This window comes from Ceratotherium simum, chromosome 6, assembly GCF_057802395.1.
Source record: "Ceratotherium simum simum isolate JZ-2026a chromosome 6, ASM5780239v1, whole genome shotgun sequence".
NCBI lineage: Eukaryota > Metazoa > Chordata > Mammalia > Perissodactyla > Rhinocerotidae > Ceratotherium > Ceratotherium simum.
This window is the reverse complement of record NC_141905.1, coordinates 46,752,182-46,765,174: the sequence shown is the minus strand read 5'-3', so window position 1 is coordinate 46,765,174 and position 12,993 is coordinate 46,752,182.

The following is a 12,993-nucleotide window of genomic DNA, read 5'->3' as shown; positions in this document are numbered from 1 at the left end:
GCTTTGGGCCAAACAATACCAGCCTCATGTGGTAAGGGGAGTGGTGACCTGCAGGTCAAAGCAGCCCTAGCTGGTGTTATGTGGAGGCCAAGTGTCTCTCCTGTAAAGGAAAAGGCCCTTATCACAGTCACTTTGAGTGTAGCTGATGTGACTGCACTGGAGTTCAAGTGAGGGCTTGCACTAGCTGCTGTTTTGTGAAGACTGAGCTAAAGTTTCTCACTGTATCTGAGCTCAACTTCTCTTTGATTGCAGAGCACCTGGTCTTCCCTTGTTAATTTTTTTTATGGTCATTATTTGATATTTATTTAATACCATCAAACTGGTAGGTTCAATTCCTGAATCTGCTGTAGAGAACCTAATCCCCTAAGAATATGTGTACCTCTTCTTAAAATAGATTGCAGTCATGGTCATGAGGCCATCAGTGATGTTTCTGGAAGTAGACCGCAGTGGAATGTTACATCTTCAAGCTGCTTAACTGTGAGCTGGGTTGGCTTTGCCACTTAGTAGCTCTGTAACCTTGGACAAGTTACTTGTTTTCCCCATGTCTCAATTCCCCATCTGAAAAATGGAATAAAAATAGCACCTCTTTCACAAAGTCAAACAAATTAAGAGATCTGCTTGTGACATATTTAGCACATTACTTTACTGGCACGTAGGAAGTGCACAGAACATGTTAGCTATTATTTATGTTCACCATATTCAATTTGTAAAAGGACAGAAACAAGAAAAGGATAAACCAGTGCTCATATTTATGGGTGGAAGTCTCTTTGCAATGAAATTGAATTTCCAACCTCACCTATCAACTGACCTAGCACTCCTCCAGCCCCTCCCAAGACAAAAATCATCAACAAACCCACATCATTAAATTTTGAAGTGGCAGGTTGGCATGTACAACGTGCCATAAGCAGAAGTTGCCAAGATGCCCACATCCTCGTTCAGCTGTTGAAAGACGCAGCTGCAGTTGAACCCCTTGTGTGCTGCTTTATGACCCAGGGTACTCATTTAGGGGCTGTTTTGTTTTCTCCTAGCCTTTCTCACTCTGTTGCTTTTCATATAAACAAGTAAAACTTTTTTTAATTAAAAAAAAATCTGAGATCAGTTAGGAATGTCCTTGTGATTTTTTTGTGTAGTATAAAATAGACCCTCTGGGGAAATGAATCATGCTAATATCTGGTTAGCTGGCTCATGCTAGGGAAGAAGCAATAAAAAGACTGACTTTCAAGCTGTCTTCCGCACCCTTCTTCCTTTCCTTCCCCTCTCCTCTCTACATTGCTGCCAGAACATGTAGTTACTTGCTCAGTATCAGCTGTCCCTGCCAGTTTATCAGCTCCAGGAGGACAAGGACTGGGTCTTCCTCCACATTTTATCCTCCGGGACTAGTATGGTGCCTGATTCATAGCATTATACAGATTAAATATTTGGTAAATTAATAAATGAATATCCAAATGTTAGTTAGAAAAATAAAATATATTGAATACCAACATCAGTTGATTTGGAAGTAGTGGGTCAACTGTTGCTCAAGAGCTGGGTAACTACTCCCTGTAGAATTTATTCATGAACCTTTGTGGCTTGTTTAAATGTGTATTGACTGATGAATGAAAATTGAGGAATAATATTTTAAGGTACCAAATTATGTCTATTTTAAATTAGACTTTGTGCAGAGCTAGAACCAAAATTGGACTAAACACTTAGAAAATTTCCCCCTTCAGAAATCTTATCAAAAGAATTCTTCAAGTAAATGGACATGAATGGTTGTGTTAATCCAACTTGATAATGGTCTTTACATTGCTCTTTATTTTGTAATGGATAATTTTTATTTTTTTTATTATACATGAAATACATACCCATTGATAGTGAAATACTGAGAAATACAAATACTCCCATCTCCAAAAAGGGAAAGATATACTTTCCATTTATTTTCTCAGATTAGAGATTTCCATTATTTTCCATTAATCTAAGAGGCAACTTAGATTAATGGATGAGAATATATTATCCTAGTCATATATCTCTATATATTTACTATATTTATTTTACTAAAATTAACATTACTTTTTAATTTTCTCTTTATTATGGAAATAAAATTGACATTAAAAATCAAACTATATAAAATATTAGGAAAGAAAATGAAAGGTTCATGTAATCTCACATCCTAGAGACATTCTACTCAAAATGTGCTCCATAGTCCTGGGATGGTCTGCCTCAAACTATTTGTTACTAGTCTGCTAGGAGATAGGTAGAGAGAGAATAAACAGCTAGAAACTTTAATAGCAATTTGACACTTTAATTGTATTTTTTAAAACTTTTGGTCCACGAGGGATTAGAAATTATAATAATAATAACTTGAAAAAATCCTGGTTCTTCACTACAGATAGATTGAAAAGCACTGGACTAAAGACAGTTTGGTTTATATCTGTTCAGATGCTATTCAATACATGCTACTATGCCTATATCTATATATATGTATATCTACCTATCCATGTACACACACACATATATTTATTCACAAGATATATTTATTTGATATATATACAAATATATACAACAAAACTGAAATACAACAAAAATGAAATTCCAATAATAAAATGCACTTACAGAGTATAAATTTTCCTGTTTTATCCTCAGAATAGCAGTGGGAATTTGCTACAGTGATTATCCCTACTTCACAAACAGATGTCTTTTTTATAAACTCCATAGTAAATTTTCAGCAGAAGTAAGTTGCTCAAAGAAATTTCAAATTGAAACATGAATCTAGAATTTTTTTAAAAGACAAAAAAAACCTTGAAATAACAGAAATAGAGCTAGGGACGGGGCCGGCCCTGTGGTTTAGCAGTTAAGTGCGCGTGCTCTGCTACTGGCGGCCCGGGTTCAGATGCCAAGCGCGCACCGACGCACTGCTTGCCGGGCCATGCTGAGGCAGCGTCCCACATACAGCAACTAGAAGGATGTGCAACTATGACATACAACTGTCTACTGGGCCTTTGGGGAGAAAAAGGGAAAAAAAAAAGGCAGAAGATTGGCAATAGATGTTAGCTCAGGGCTAGTCTTCCTCCACAAAAAGAGGATGATTGGCATGGATGTTAGCTCAGGGCTGATCTTCCTCACACACACACAAAAAAAGCTAGGGATCCAGAGAGTGGACTCAAAGAATCAACGAAATCTCAGTACTCTATTTTATAGATGAGGACACTGAGATCTGTGGTAAAGAATGTGTAAGTTGAGTAAGTTGACATTGTGTCAACTTGTCAACTTGTGCATGGATGTTGTTGGATCCATGACTAGATTCCAAGTCTCCAGGGTCCCTTCCTCTCTTCTATTAAGGAACTGACATGGAATATCTGTTAACTGTAGATATTGCCACCTGGCCTCTCCTGGTAACAATAGGTACTGATTCCAAAGATGGAAGTCAGGAATGGAATCAAGGGTAGGTCATCCTTTGGGAAAATCACAAGTGATTGTCTGTATTAACTATTCTGCTTTGACCAGGTACACTTAGTAAAAATTGCCAGGAAATCTGAGCCAAATCTACATGAACAAATAGGATAAAGCAGGCAAAGAAGAATATTTTGCCAATAATTTATTTGACACTTCCTCTTGCTTTATGTGAATGCCTCCCTAAATTCTGCATTTGAGCAAAGATCTGGGGCACTGATTTGCCTTACTATAGGCTTATTCAGTAGAGGAAAAAAGTTTTATCTGTGAAGAGCTGACTTGACTTCTTCTCTCAGTTCTCGGAGAAGTTGTACCTTCATGACAAATTATCCTTTTTTTTTTTTCTATTTTTCCCCCTCCTCTGAAAGAAAATCTAATATCTATTTTATATATATTTAGTGACAATTCGGGTAGAGGAATTTGACACATATTCTCACTAAAATAGTCACTGATTCACTTTATTTTTAATCTGCAATAAGAACTCAATTTATTAGTCAAGGAACTTTTTTTCTTGCCTGCATTGCTCTGTGAGACAGTGAATCATAATGATGAGGCCAAACTAATTTATTTCAATTCTGAGAGGCTTTTTGTCAGAAACACCTGTATCATCCTGTAGCCATGTGAAATTCTTCTCAGTAAGTCTGACTATAATAGAGTTAGCCATCTGATATAGATCATTAATCTCACACTTCAAAAGAACTGAAAATTTCAGTGGGAAGCGTTCACATCTGGTATTCTACTTGCTGATTTTTGCAATCCAAATCCTGATAATTGATTGCCAAATCTTGATCATCACGTACTAGCCCAGAACAAAGGCAATAAAGTTGTTTATTTTGTCACTTTGTATTTAAAAGAATATATAGTACTGATCTTATTTTTTTAAAAAAGCAGTATACAGCTATTTATATGAAAAGTCAGAAAAATATATAAAGCAAATGACAAAGGAAGTTATCCATGAAAGAGAGGACTATAAGTGCTTTTTTCTTTTATGGTTTGTATTTAAAGTTTTTCTATAATAACTATTATTGCTTGTTTAATTAAACGTAAATCTTTAAGAGTAGAGTATCATACATAATTTCAGTTATTTAAATCAAAAATTTTAATGGGAAGATTATTTTCATTTAATGAGAAAATGTGCTCAATAATTGTTAAGCATGTGGTAATTGTAATACGGAGGGACTGAAATATACTTGAGCTTTGTATCCAACAAAGCTAGGTTTAAAAGCCTGGCTGTATATCATTGATAGAGTTGCCAGGTAAAACAGGATACCAAGTTAAATTTGAATTTCAGATCGCAATGGATAATTTTTAATATAAATATTTCCAAATATTTTATGGAACACATATTAGAAAATATTTATTGTATATCCGAAATTCACATTTAACTGACAGTCCTGTATTTTTATTTGTAAAATCTGGCAACACCAATAATTGGTTAGGTTAATCTCTGATTAAGCTAAAAAGTTTTGTCTTATGTCAAATGGAGAAAGTATTACCTAGATCATCAGTTGCTTTGTGGATTACAGGAGAAAACATCAGAGATAGATTTTCTAAGAAATTAGTGAGGCTTATATTTCATCTCACTGGCTTGGGCTGCATATGCAGTCCTATAACTAATTTTATATTCATAATTTTCTTAAAACCTCCCCCTATCCCTAGTTATATAAGCTTTGGGGCTCTCAAAATTTTCATCTTCTCTTGGGAAACATATTAACGTTTATGTAGTAGCTTGCACAGAGTAGGCACTCAGTAAGAGTAAGTCTCTTTTTCTAACAATAGTCATGCTCTGAAGTTGAGTCCTTTATTGTACATATGACAGGATACCACCAAATGACTGTACTTAAATCTGCCTTCTGTATCTCTAAGTTCCAAAATGCCATCCTCTCAAATGTAGGACAAGTCTCCCCTGGATCTCCAGATCCCTGACTGCTTCTCCATGTATTCAGAATAGAGGAACATGGAAATTTCTAGAAATATAGAAAATTGGGCTTCCTATTTGATGAGAGCTCTGGAAGGTTTGTAAATAAGTAGTGAGCCTGATTGCTTGGTGCACAGGGGCTTACTCATGAATTTGCAATAAAGGTTGCCCAGGGCCCTAGGCAGAAAACTCCATTCCTGTGAATTTAGCTTCTATATGAACTACTGGACTTTAGCTCTCCTGGAATCAGGCACACATACTCAAACCTGGCATTTCAAACTCATTAATCACTTAAAGTTCACATTAAATATGATAAAGATGTTCCCCTGTACCCCTACCCTTCAGCACTGTCATTCATTTCACCTTCTTCCCAGAAGTCTCAATTCCCACTAACAGTCACTAAGCACTCAGTGTCCACTTTCTGAGGAACTATGGGAAAAATTCCTCACATATTGCAGGAACAGAAACAACTGTGCTCTCCCTCAAAGTGGTTTGATTTTGGCCAGAAACATGGCTGGTCTCATGCCTGATTGTGCTTTCGAACTATGTTTGCCTGGATTATTAGGATAATCTGTTTCAAAATTGCCACCCACAAGTAGCACTTCTAGAACGACCTTAGGACCAGCATTGTGGGCACCAACCTTAATCCACTTTAATATTTTTTTCCAATCTTTTTATCTTTCTCATTGCTTTAGTTTCCACAGATTGGTCTGTTTTTCTTCCAATGGCATGTATATATTTCTGGAAACTACCTCAAGTTCTCTTTTCAAAGGAGAAGTGTTACATAAATACATACATAAATAAACATTTATTGAGTAGCATTGAGGGAACATTCTGGTTAAAACTTTGGTCAGGGCTTATTTGAATCAAGAGCATTGGAGGTCTGACAATTTTTTTATTCTCTAGCGTTCTGTACGGGGTGCAACTGGTAAGTGACATATTATTTGCTAAAATTTTAGTAAGAGAATAACACTATTTACAGCTATATAGGAAGTAAACAAGAAAGTAAAATTAGGCTTAATTCAGTTTGGCTATGAACAAGATAGGATTTGAGCATTATTTGAAGGGATAAAGTTTGATTTATGAGGTATTAAGTAGGTCAAAAAATGTTTTGTTTTGTTTTTGTTTTTTCAGTTCTCGCTATCCCCAGGCAGACGACAGCCTGGAAGTGGGGTGTGCGAGGATGGAGCTGATGGCTCCTTATAAGTCCTCACAGGAATATAATTATATGGATTCCAAGAGACTAGTAACTCTCTTTTGTTGGAAGGCACATAAGTCAACAGAGACTCAGGAGAGAGTCCACTCTTGGTTTGGGAAACAACTTAGACCAAGAAATGAATCATAGTAAAGAGGAGCCTGAAGAGAGAGTTGTTTACCTTCCCCTCACCAAAAAGAATTTTTGAGTACCCTGCTGGAAAGGACCAGGATCCTTTGCATTCATACATGTGTTTTTTTTCCCCTGCCTTCCTCTGGTCAATAACTCTGGGTACTTCTTACAGAAGAATACTTACAAAGCACAATTGTTATAAATTTTATTTAATAATGATCCCCCAGTACTTACAAGGAAGAAATTTCCTGCAATTTTTACTGTAAAATAAATTCAAAATTTTAAACTTTAAAAAGTAAAAATAAAGTACATTTCGGAATTATTTTTTTCAACACAAAGAACAATATGAATTTTAATGATGTTTCATATTGTATTGACAATATCTAAATCTGCGATAGAGAAGGTAATGGATCATCATTAGTCTCAGGGCAATTAACTGAAAATAAGACTTGCAGAAAAAAAATTAGCATATTGAACACGAGCCCGTAACCACTCTGAGTATTTTATTCTTCTACTCCATGAAAAGGATCATTTTTTAATGTAGTTTTTGAAACTACATTGAGAGGAAAAGAAACTCAAAAGAAAACATTCTTAAAAATAAACCAGTAGACTACTGATCTGCAAAGGATATTTGCTCAAAAGGGTGATAAAAATCAACATGGGTTTTGGTAGCCAACACCTTTTTCCAGCTTTTCACAACAGGTGCTTTCAGTTTCAGCCGAGTTGAACACACGGCCCCGGGCTGGCAGATCTGCCTTTAGGTGCTTGTGAAAGCACTGGATTCAGGCCGGGGCGTCTCAGCTGGCTCATTTATGGAATGGCATCAAAAGTCTTACCTTCCTTCCTCTTCCGCTATTACTTAGAAAATAGAAATGAACATTGTCATATACATTGCCAGAATTTACATGCCACTGTATTTTTCGTTACGGAGACCAAAAAGAGCTAGGATATGAAAGCACAGAAACTTATTATGTTTTGCTAGTAGTCTTAAGAAAAATAGGAAAGTTGAAATGTTCACTTCACGGCTCATTAACCTCAGAGATATTATTACTAGGTTGAGGCTGAAGATTAAGGGTTTAAAAATGGCATCCAACTGCCTGAAGTCTGAATACCAAGGTAATTTTATGAATTAGCATCTAGGACTCCACAGTCTGCACTGGGACAGACACTGGTGCTCTCAGTTCATGGACTCCCTCCTCCAACTCCAAGCCAGGACTGAGGCTTGAGAATCGCTGGTGGAGTATCACCATCTCCATTTCAGGGAAAGTAAGAACGAGCACCAATGGAAAGGAGAAATCTCCCCTCTGGGCTCCACAACTTTCTTCTTCCCATAGGTTAATAAAACATGCTTCCTTTTTGATTATTCAGACTCATTAGTGTAATTCAGCTGCTAGCAGTAGATCTTCTTTAGCTCTGCTAATGTAAAATAGACCATCTTCTAAGACCATATATATTTATCAGCAGAGAAAGATCTATAAATATGTTTCATTGTGATTAGATCTTCACAACAACTCTATAATGTAGAAGGGCCTGGATTATGTTACATTAGATATGGGGAAACTGAGGCTCTATTAATTATATGACTTGCCTCGGTTGCATAGGTTGAAAGATTCTAGCCCTGCTGGGTCTTCCACCTTCAAATACTATGCTCCTTCCTCTATACTATGCAACCCCCCACTTTCTTAAAAGATGGAACAGTCAAAATAGTTGATATGCTAGTTGTTGCTTTGCCATTTCTGAATTTTGGCCACAAGTTAAAGTTTCTCAAGTAATTAAACAAGAGTTTAAGTGATATCTATTGAAAAGTGTTCACACTGGATATAACTCTGAGGGGTTACTTTACCATTTGATTACCCTGAACTGGTTTAACTTTTCTACTTTTTCTTGTATTTTACTTTAACCTCAGAAGCCTACAGGGATATTAAGAGGATAAACATAATAAAACATTTAAACATATTTCAAGGGCTGCTGAAGAAGCCTCCTTGTTTTATGACAATTCTTAGAGTTCTGCTGGAACTTTTGTAGGTTGGAGTCATCAGCGTTCCTGAAACTTGGACGTCATAGCTTCCTGGGAGGGGGTCTGACTCTAACCTTGGTTGGTTCCAAGAAAACTAGAAATTTTTCTACAGGAAGTGGCTTTAGGAAAATGAGAAAAATCATATTAAAATTTGCCCTTAATTCACATCCATTTTCATGAACTCTTTGGCATAAGGAGAGTATTTAATGTCCCTTTCAAAACCACGGATGTGAATAAGTGAAGTAAAACACACATTTGTAAAAAAGATGCCCAACTTTACTATTCCAGGTAATTACTTTTCAGGGAGAATAATACAGTCGGTTTTCATTTCTTGAGACTGCTCTTCCCTAGAAGTTGAGACTTTGACAAGATTGGACATTGTCCCATTAGAATTTGAAAGTATATTTTCTTCATTTACATAAACAATAAAGCCCACCACCAAGAAAGAATCTTGTCTTTCTTACAAATAAGTCAATATTGTCCTAAACAAGATTTGGCCATTTGATTTCCTATTTCCAGGTTGTATGACTAATATGAAAGACGTGATTACTAAATAGTGTAAAGTCAATGACATTCTGTAAATAATTTCTCTTCTCTCATCCCTTAATGTCTTCAAATCAAAAAATATCATTTTGGACATAGGCTAATGGAGCCGGAATGTGCTTCAGGGCAATGAAATTTACTTAATAAATAAGTAAAGTCATGAAATGATGCATTTTTAAAAATTTTTATTTAGAATGACTAATGGTGTACTTTTCTATTTAAGATATACCAAGAATAAAATTAAATTTGTAGTCTAAATTTTAACTCCTTCAGAAAATACTAATTTTCCTATGCTTTCTATTTGAGGCTGTACGTACTACAGTGACACTGAATTTAAAACCATTTTTATCTTTGTAATTTGAAGGTTAATCTGATCTCAAAAGACTGGTTGTTAAAGATGAACATGGCTCTTTCCACCGATTTTTCAAAATAAGAATTATAATGGGGATAGAATTGTTGTGAGTAACATAAAAAGTTAAAATACAGAATCCCCTTGCTCTTATATAGCAAAATAAAGTAAAAGTCTCTTATTCTTAAACACCCCATCCTGAAAAAAGTGTATAATTCCACCATTTGTTCTCCTCAAAAGAAAGATTTGGACTGGAGAGAGACAGCTTAAACTAGTCTCATTTGCTTGGTCAGCTCTTCAAGTAGGTAATTGCAGAAAGAAAACACAATTCTTTGATCTCAGTGAGGTGCTAATTTGTAAGATTTTTGAGCTGTTTGGGCCTTAGGAAGCAGGGATCAGTACGTAAACAATGGCATTTATCTGGCAGCCTATTACTGACACATTACTATCTCAGTACTTATTCATTTACACTGGTGTTTGAAGACAGGAGTATGTGTCAATAAAGGAATTAGACCAGACACCTCAGTCCATCAGGTTTATCTCAGTTTGCTGACAGGAACAGTAGGTGACATTAAGCAACAGAAAACACTTCAAAGTTTTCTAGTCTTGGTTTTGCAACTAAGACAAACAACATTTACTGCTTTAGCAGCAACAGACAATGAGCGTAAGACTGCAGAGGGAAGATGAAAGAGTAGGCTAAGTTATCAAACGCAAAGCCTACCGATACCCCAATTCTAGTCGTTCCCTGAATTTCATTAGAGAGGTTAAAAAAAGGAGATTTCAACGATAAATAGTGTTCATTTGGACCACTTAAAAGGAAACTCTCTTGAGAAGGATGGTAGGAAATGAGTGGATGAGAAAATTTTGCTTGGCTATTAACCAGACATTCTTAATTAAAGTTTTCAATATTAATTTATTCATTCATTTCAGCATCTTTACAGTAAACAACCAAAGTGTGTCTACCATATGCCTGTATAAAGATAATGCTATTACTAGTACAGATGCCTGAAGCTTTGAAAAGTAACATGTGGCTATAGCACAGCACAATTCTTAGGTGGTCATATTTGAGGGGCTGTGGAAATGTGGTAGATGAACTACGTCTTGAATGGATTAGTAAATACTGTTTGTATTTTTAGCATCATATAAATTGGAAAAAACATTGAAAAAGTATTTTATAGCATCATCAAATGAAAATATATCCCAGATTCCTTCCTCTGTACTTCTAAGTTTGGAATTATTAACCAGAGTATTTTATACATAATTTTGTTAATTTATTGAAATATAAATTAATATATAAATATAGATATTTATTAATATATATTTTTATTAATATATATTAATATATAAATATATATATAATATATATAGATTAGTTTATTCAGCAAATGTTTATTGAATACTTACTACATCAGTCCATGTTCAAGTCTGGATAAAGCAGAGAACAAGACAGACTAGATCCTTGCTCTCATGTGAGAACACAATAAACTGATAATTTTGGAGTGTCAAAAAATTATATCAAGTGAGTAGAACAACGTGGTGGGATAAAGAGTGAATAGAATAAGATGGAGATAATCTTGGTGATAATGGTATTTGAGAGTGGGTGGTCACAAAAAGAAACTGTAATGATAAAAAGTAATAATGAGGAAAAAGAGCAGTCTAGGCAGTGGGAACAACAGATAGGACAAAATATTGACATGCTGGAAAAACAGAAGACTAGTATAGCTAGAGTATAGTGAATTTGGGAGAAAATGAGTAGGACATCAAGATTGGAGAGGTAGACTGTGGCTAGGCCATATTAAAGAAGTGAGGGAATAGTATGAGATGAAGTCAGAGAGGTAATGGAGCTCAGATTATGTAGGTGTTTTCAAGTCCCGGTAAGAAGAATTTTAGAAGATATTCTACCTAGAAAATATTCCAATTTTACTCAACCCATATGCAGTGTTTGACCTAGTTAATTTCTCCTTCTTCCCGGAAACCCTTTCATCACTCAGTTTTCAGACACTGCACTCTCCCGGTTTACTTCCAGAAGGAGCTGGCTGCTCCTTCTCAGTCTCCTTTGCTGGCTCCTCCTTGTCTTCCAGTGCACATTGGGCTCAGTCTTCAGTCCTCTTCCCTGTTCTATTTACATCCACTTCTTTGGTGATCTCACCCAGTCTCATGGCTTCAAATGACATCTGTACATGAATGACCACCAAATTTATATCTCTGGCTTGCACTTCTCTGCACTCCAAACTTAAGTATCCAACTGCCTGTTTGACATTTCTGCTTGGCTGTCTAATACGCATCTCAAACACATCCCATCCAAAACCAAGTTCCTAACATGTCCTCCCCAAACCTCTTCTTCCCTCAGACTTCCCTCGTCTTAAGGAAAGGCAACTCTAATCTTCCTTAGTTGATCAGACTAAAAACTTAGGAATCACCCTTGACTCCTCTCTGTCCCACCTCACAGAAGCTGAGAGTCTTTCAGCTCGCTCACTGCCAACATTTGCCCTGAAGTATTGCAGTCGAGTTCTAACTGGTCTCACCTAGGCCCTTGTTCCCCTTCTGAAGATCCTCATCATAGTAGCCCATGCTCCTCTTAAACTTAAGTCAGAGCACATCTCTTCCCTGCTCAACATCTCACTCAGAGTTTACAAGGTCGTCCAAAATCTGGCCTCTGTCATCTCTCTGACTCCTCTGATTTCTCTCCCCCTTACTCGCTCTGTTTCCTTGCTGTTCCTCGACACTTGCCGTTTCTTCTTCCTGGAATGCTATTCCCCAGCAAACTCCACCGGCTTGTTGCCTCACTTCCTCCAAGTCTTTACTCAAAAGCATCTTCACAGTGGGAGCCTTTTCCTGACCACCTATTTAAAGTTGCAACTCCTCCTACTCCCAAACTCCTTGCTTGATTTATACTGCCCAAACCCCTTCTACTCCCAAACTCCCTGATTTATTTTTTTCCATAGTATTTATCACTATCTAACATGCTACATACTCCTCACCCCCAGTTTGTTTCTTGCCTATTTCCCCTTGTTAGGATGTAAGTTACATTTGGCAGGAATTTTTGTTTATCTTATTCACTACCATATTCCCGGCAACACGAGTAGTGCCAGGAACATAGTAAGTAGATAATAATATGTCAAATTAATAGTTGGGAAGCCATGGAAAAGCTTAAGCAGGGAGTGACAAAGTCTGACCTGTGTTTCAAGTTGATCATCTTGCCTACTCCGTAGAGAATGGATTGGAAGAGTGGAGGTGGAGTTGAAAACGGAAATAGAGACACCAGTTAGGAAGCAAGAGTAGTAGTTCAAGTAAGAGATGATGATGGCTTGGACTAAGGTGATCGTAGTGGAGAAGGAGAGAAGTGAATGTGTTCAAGATTTGTTTGGGGGGCTGACTTTATAATATTTACAGTTACTTTTATAACCAGA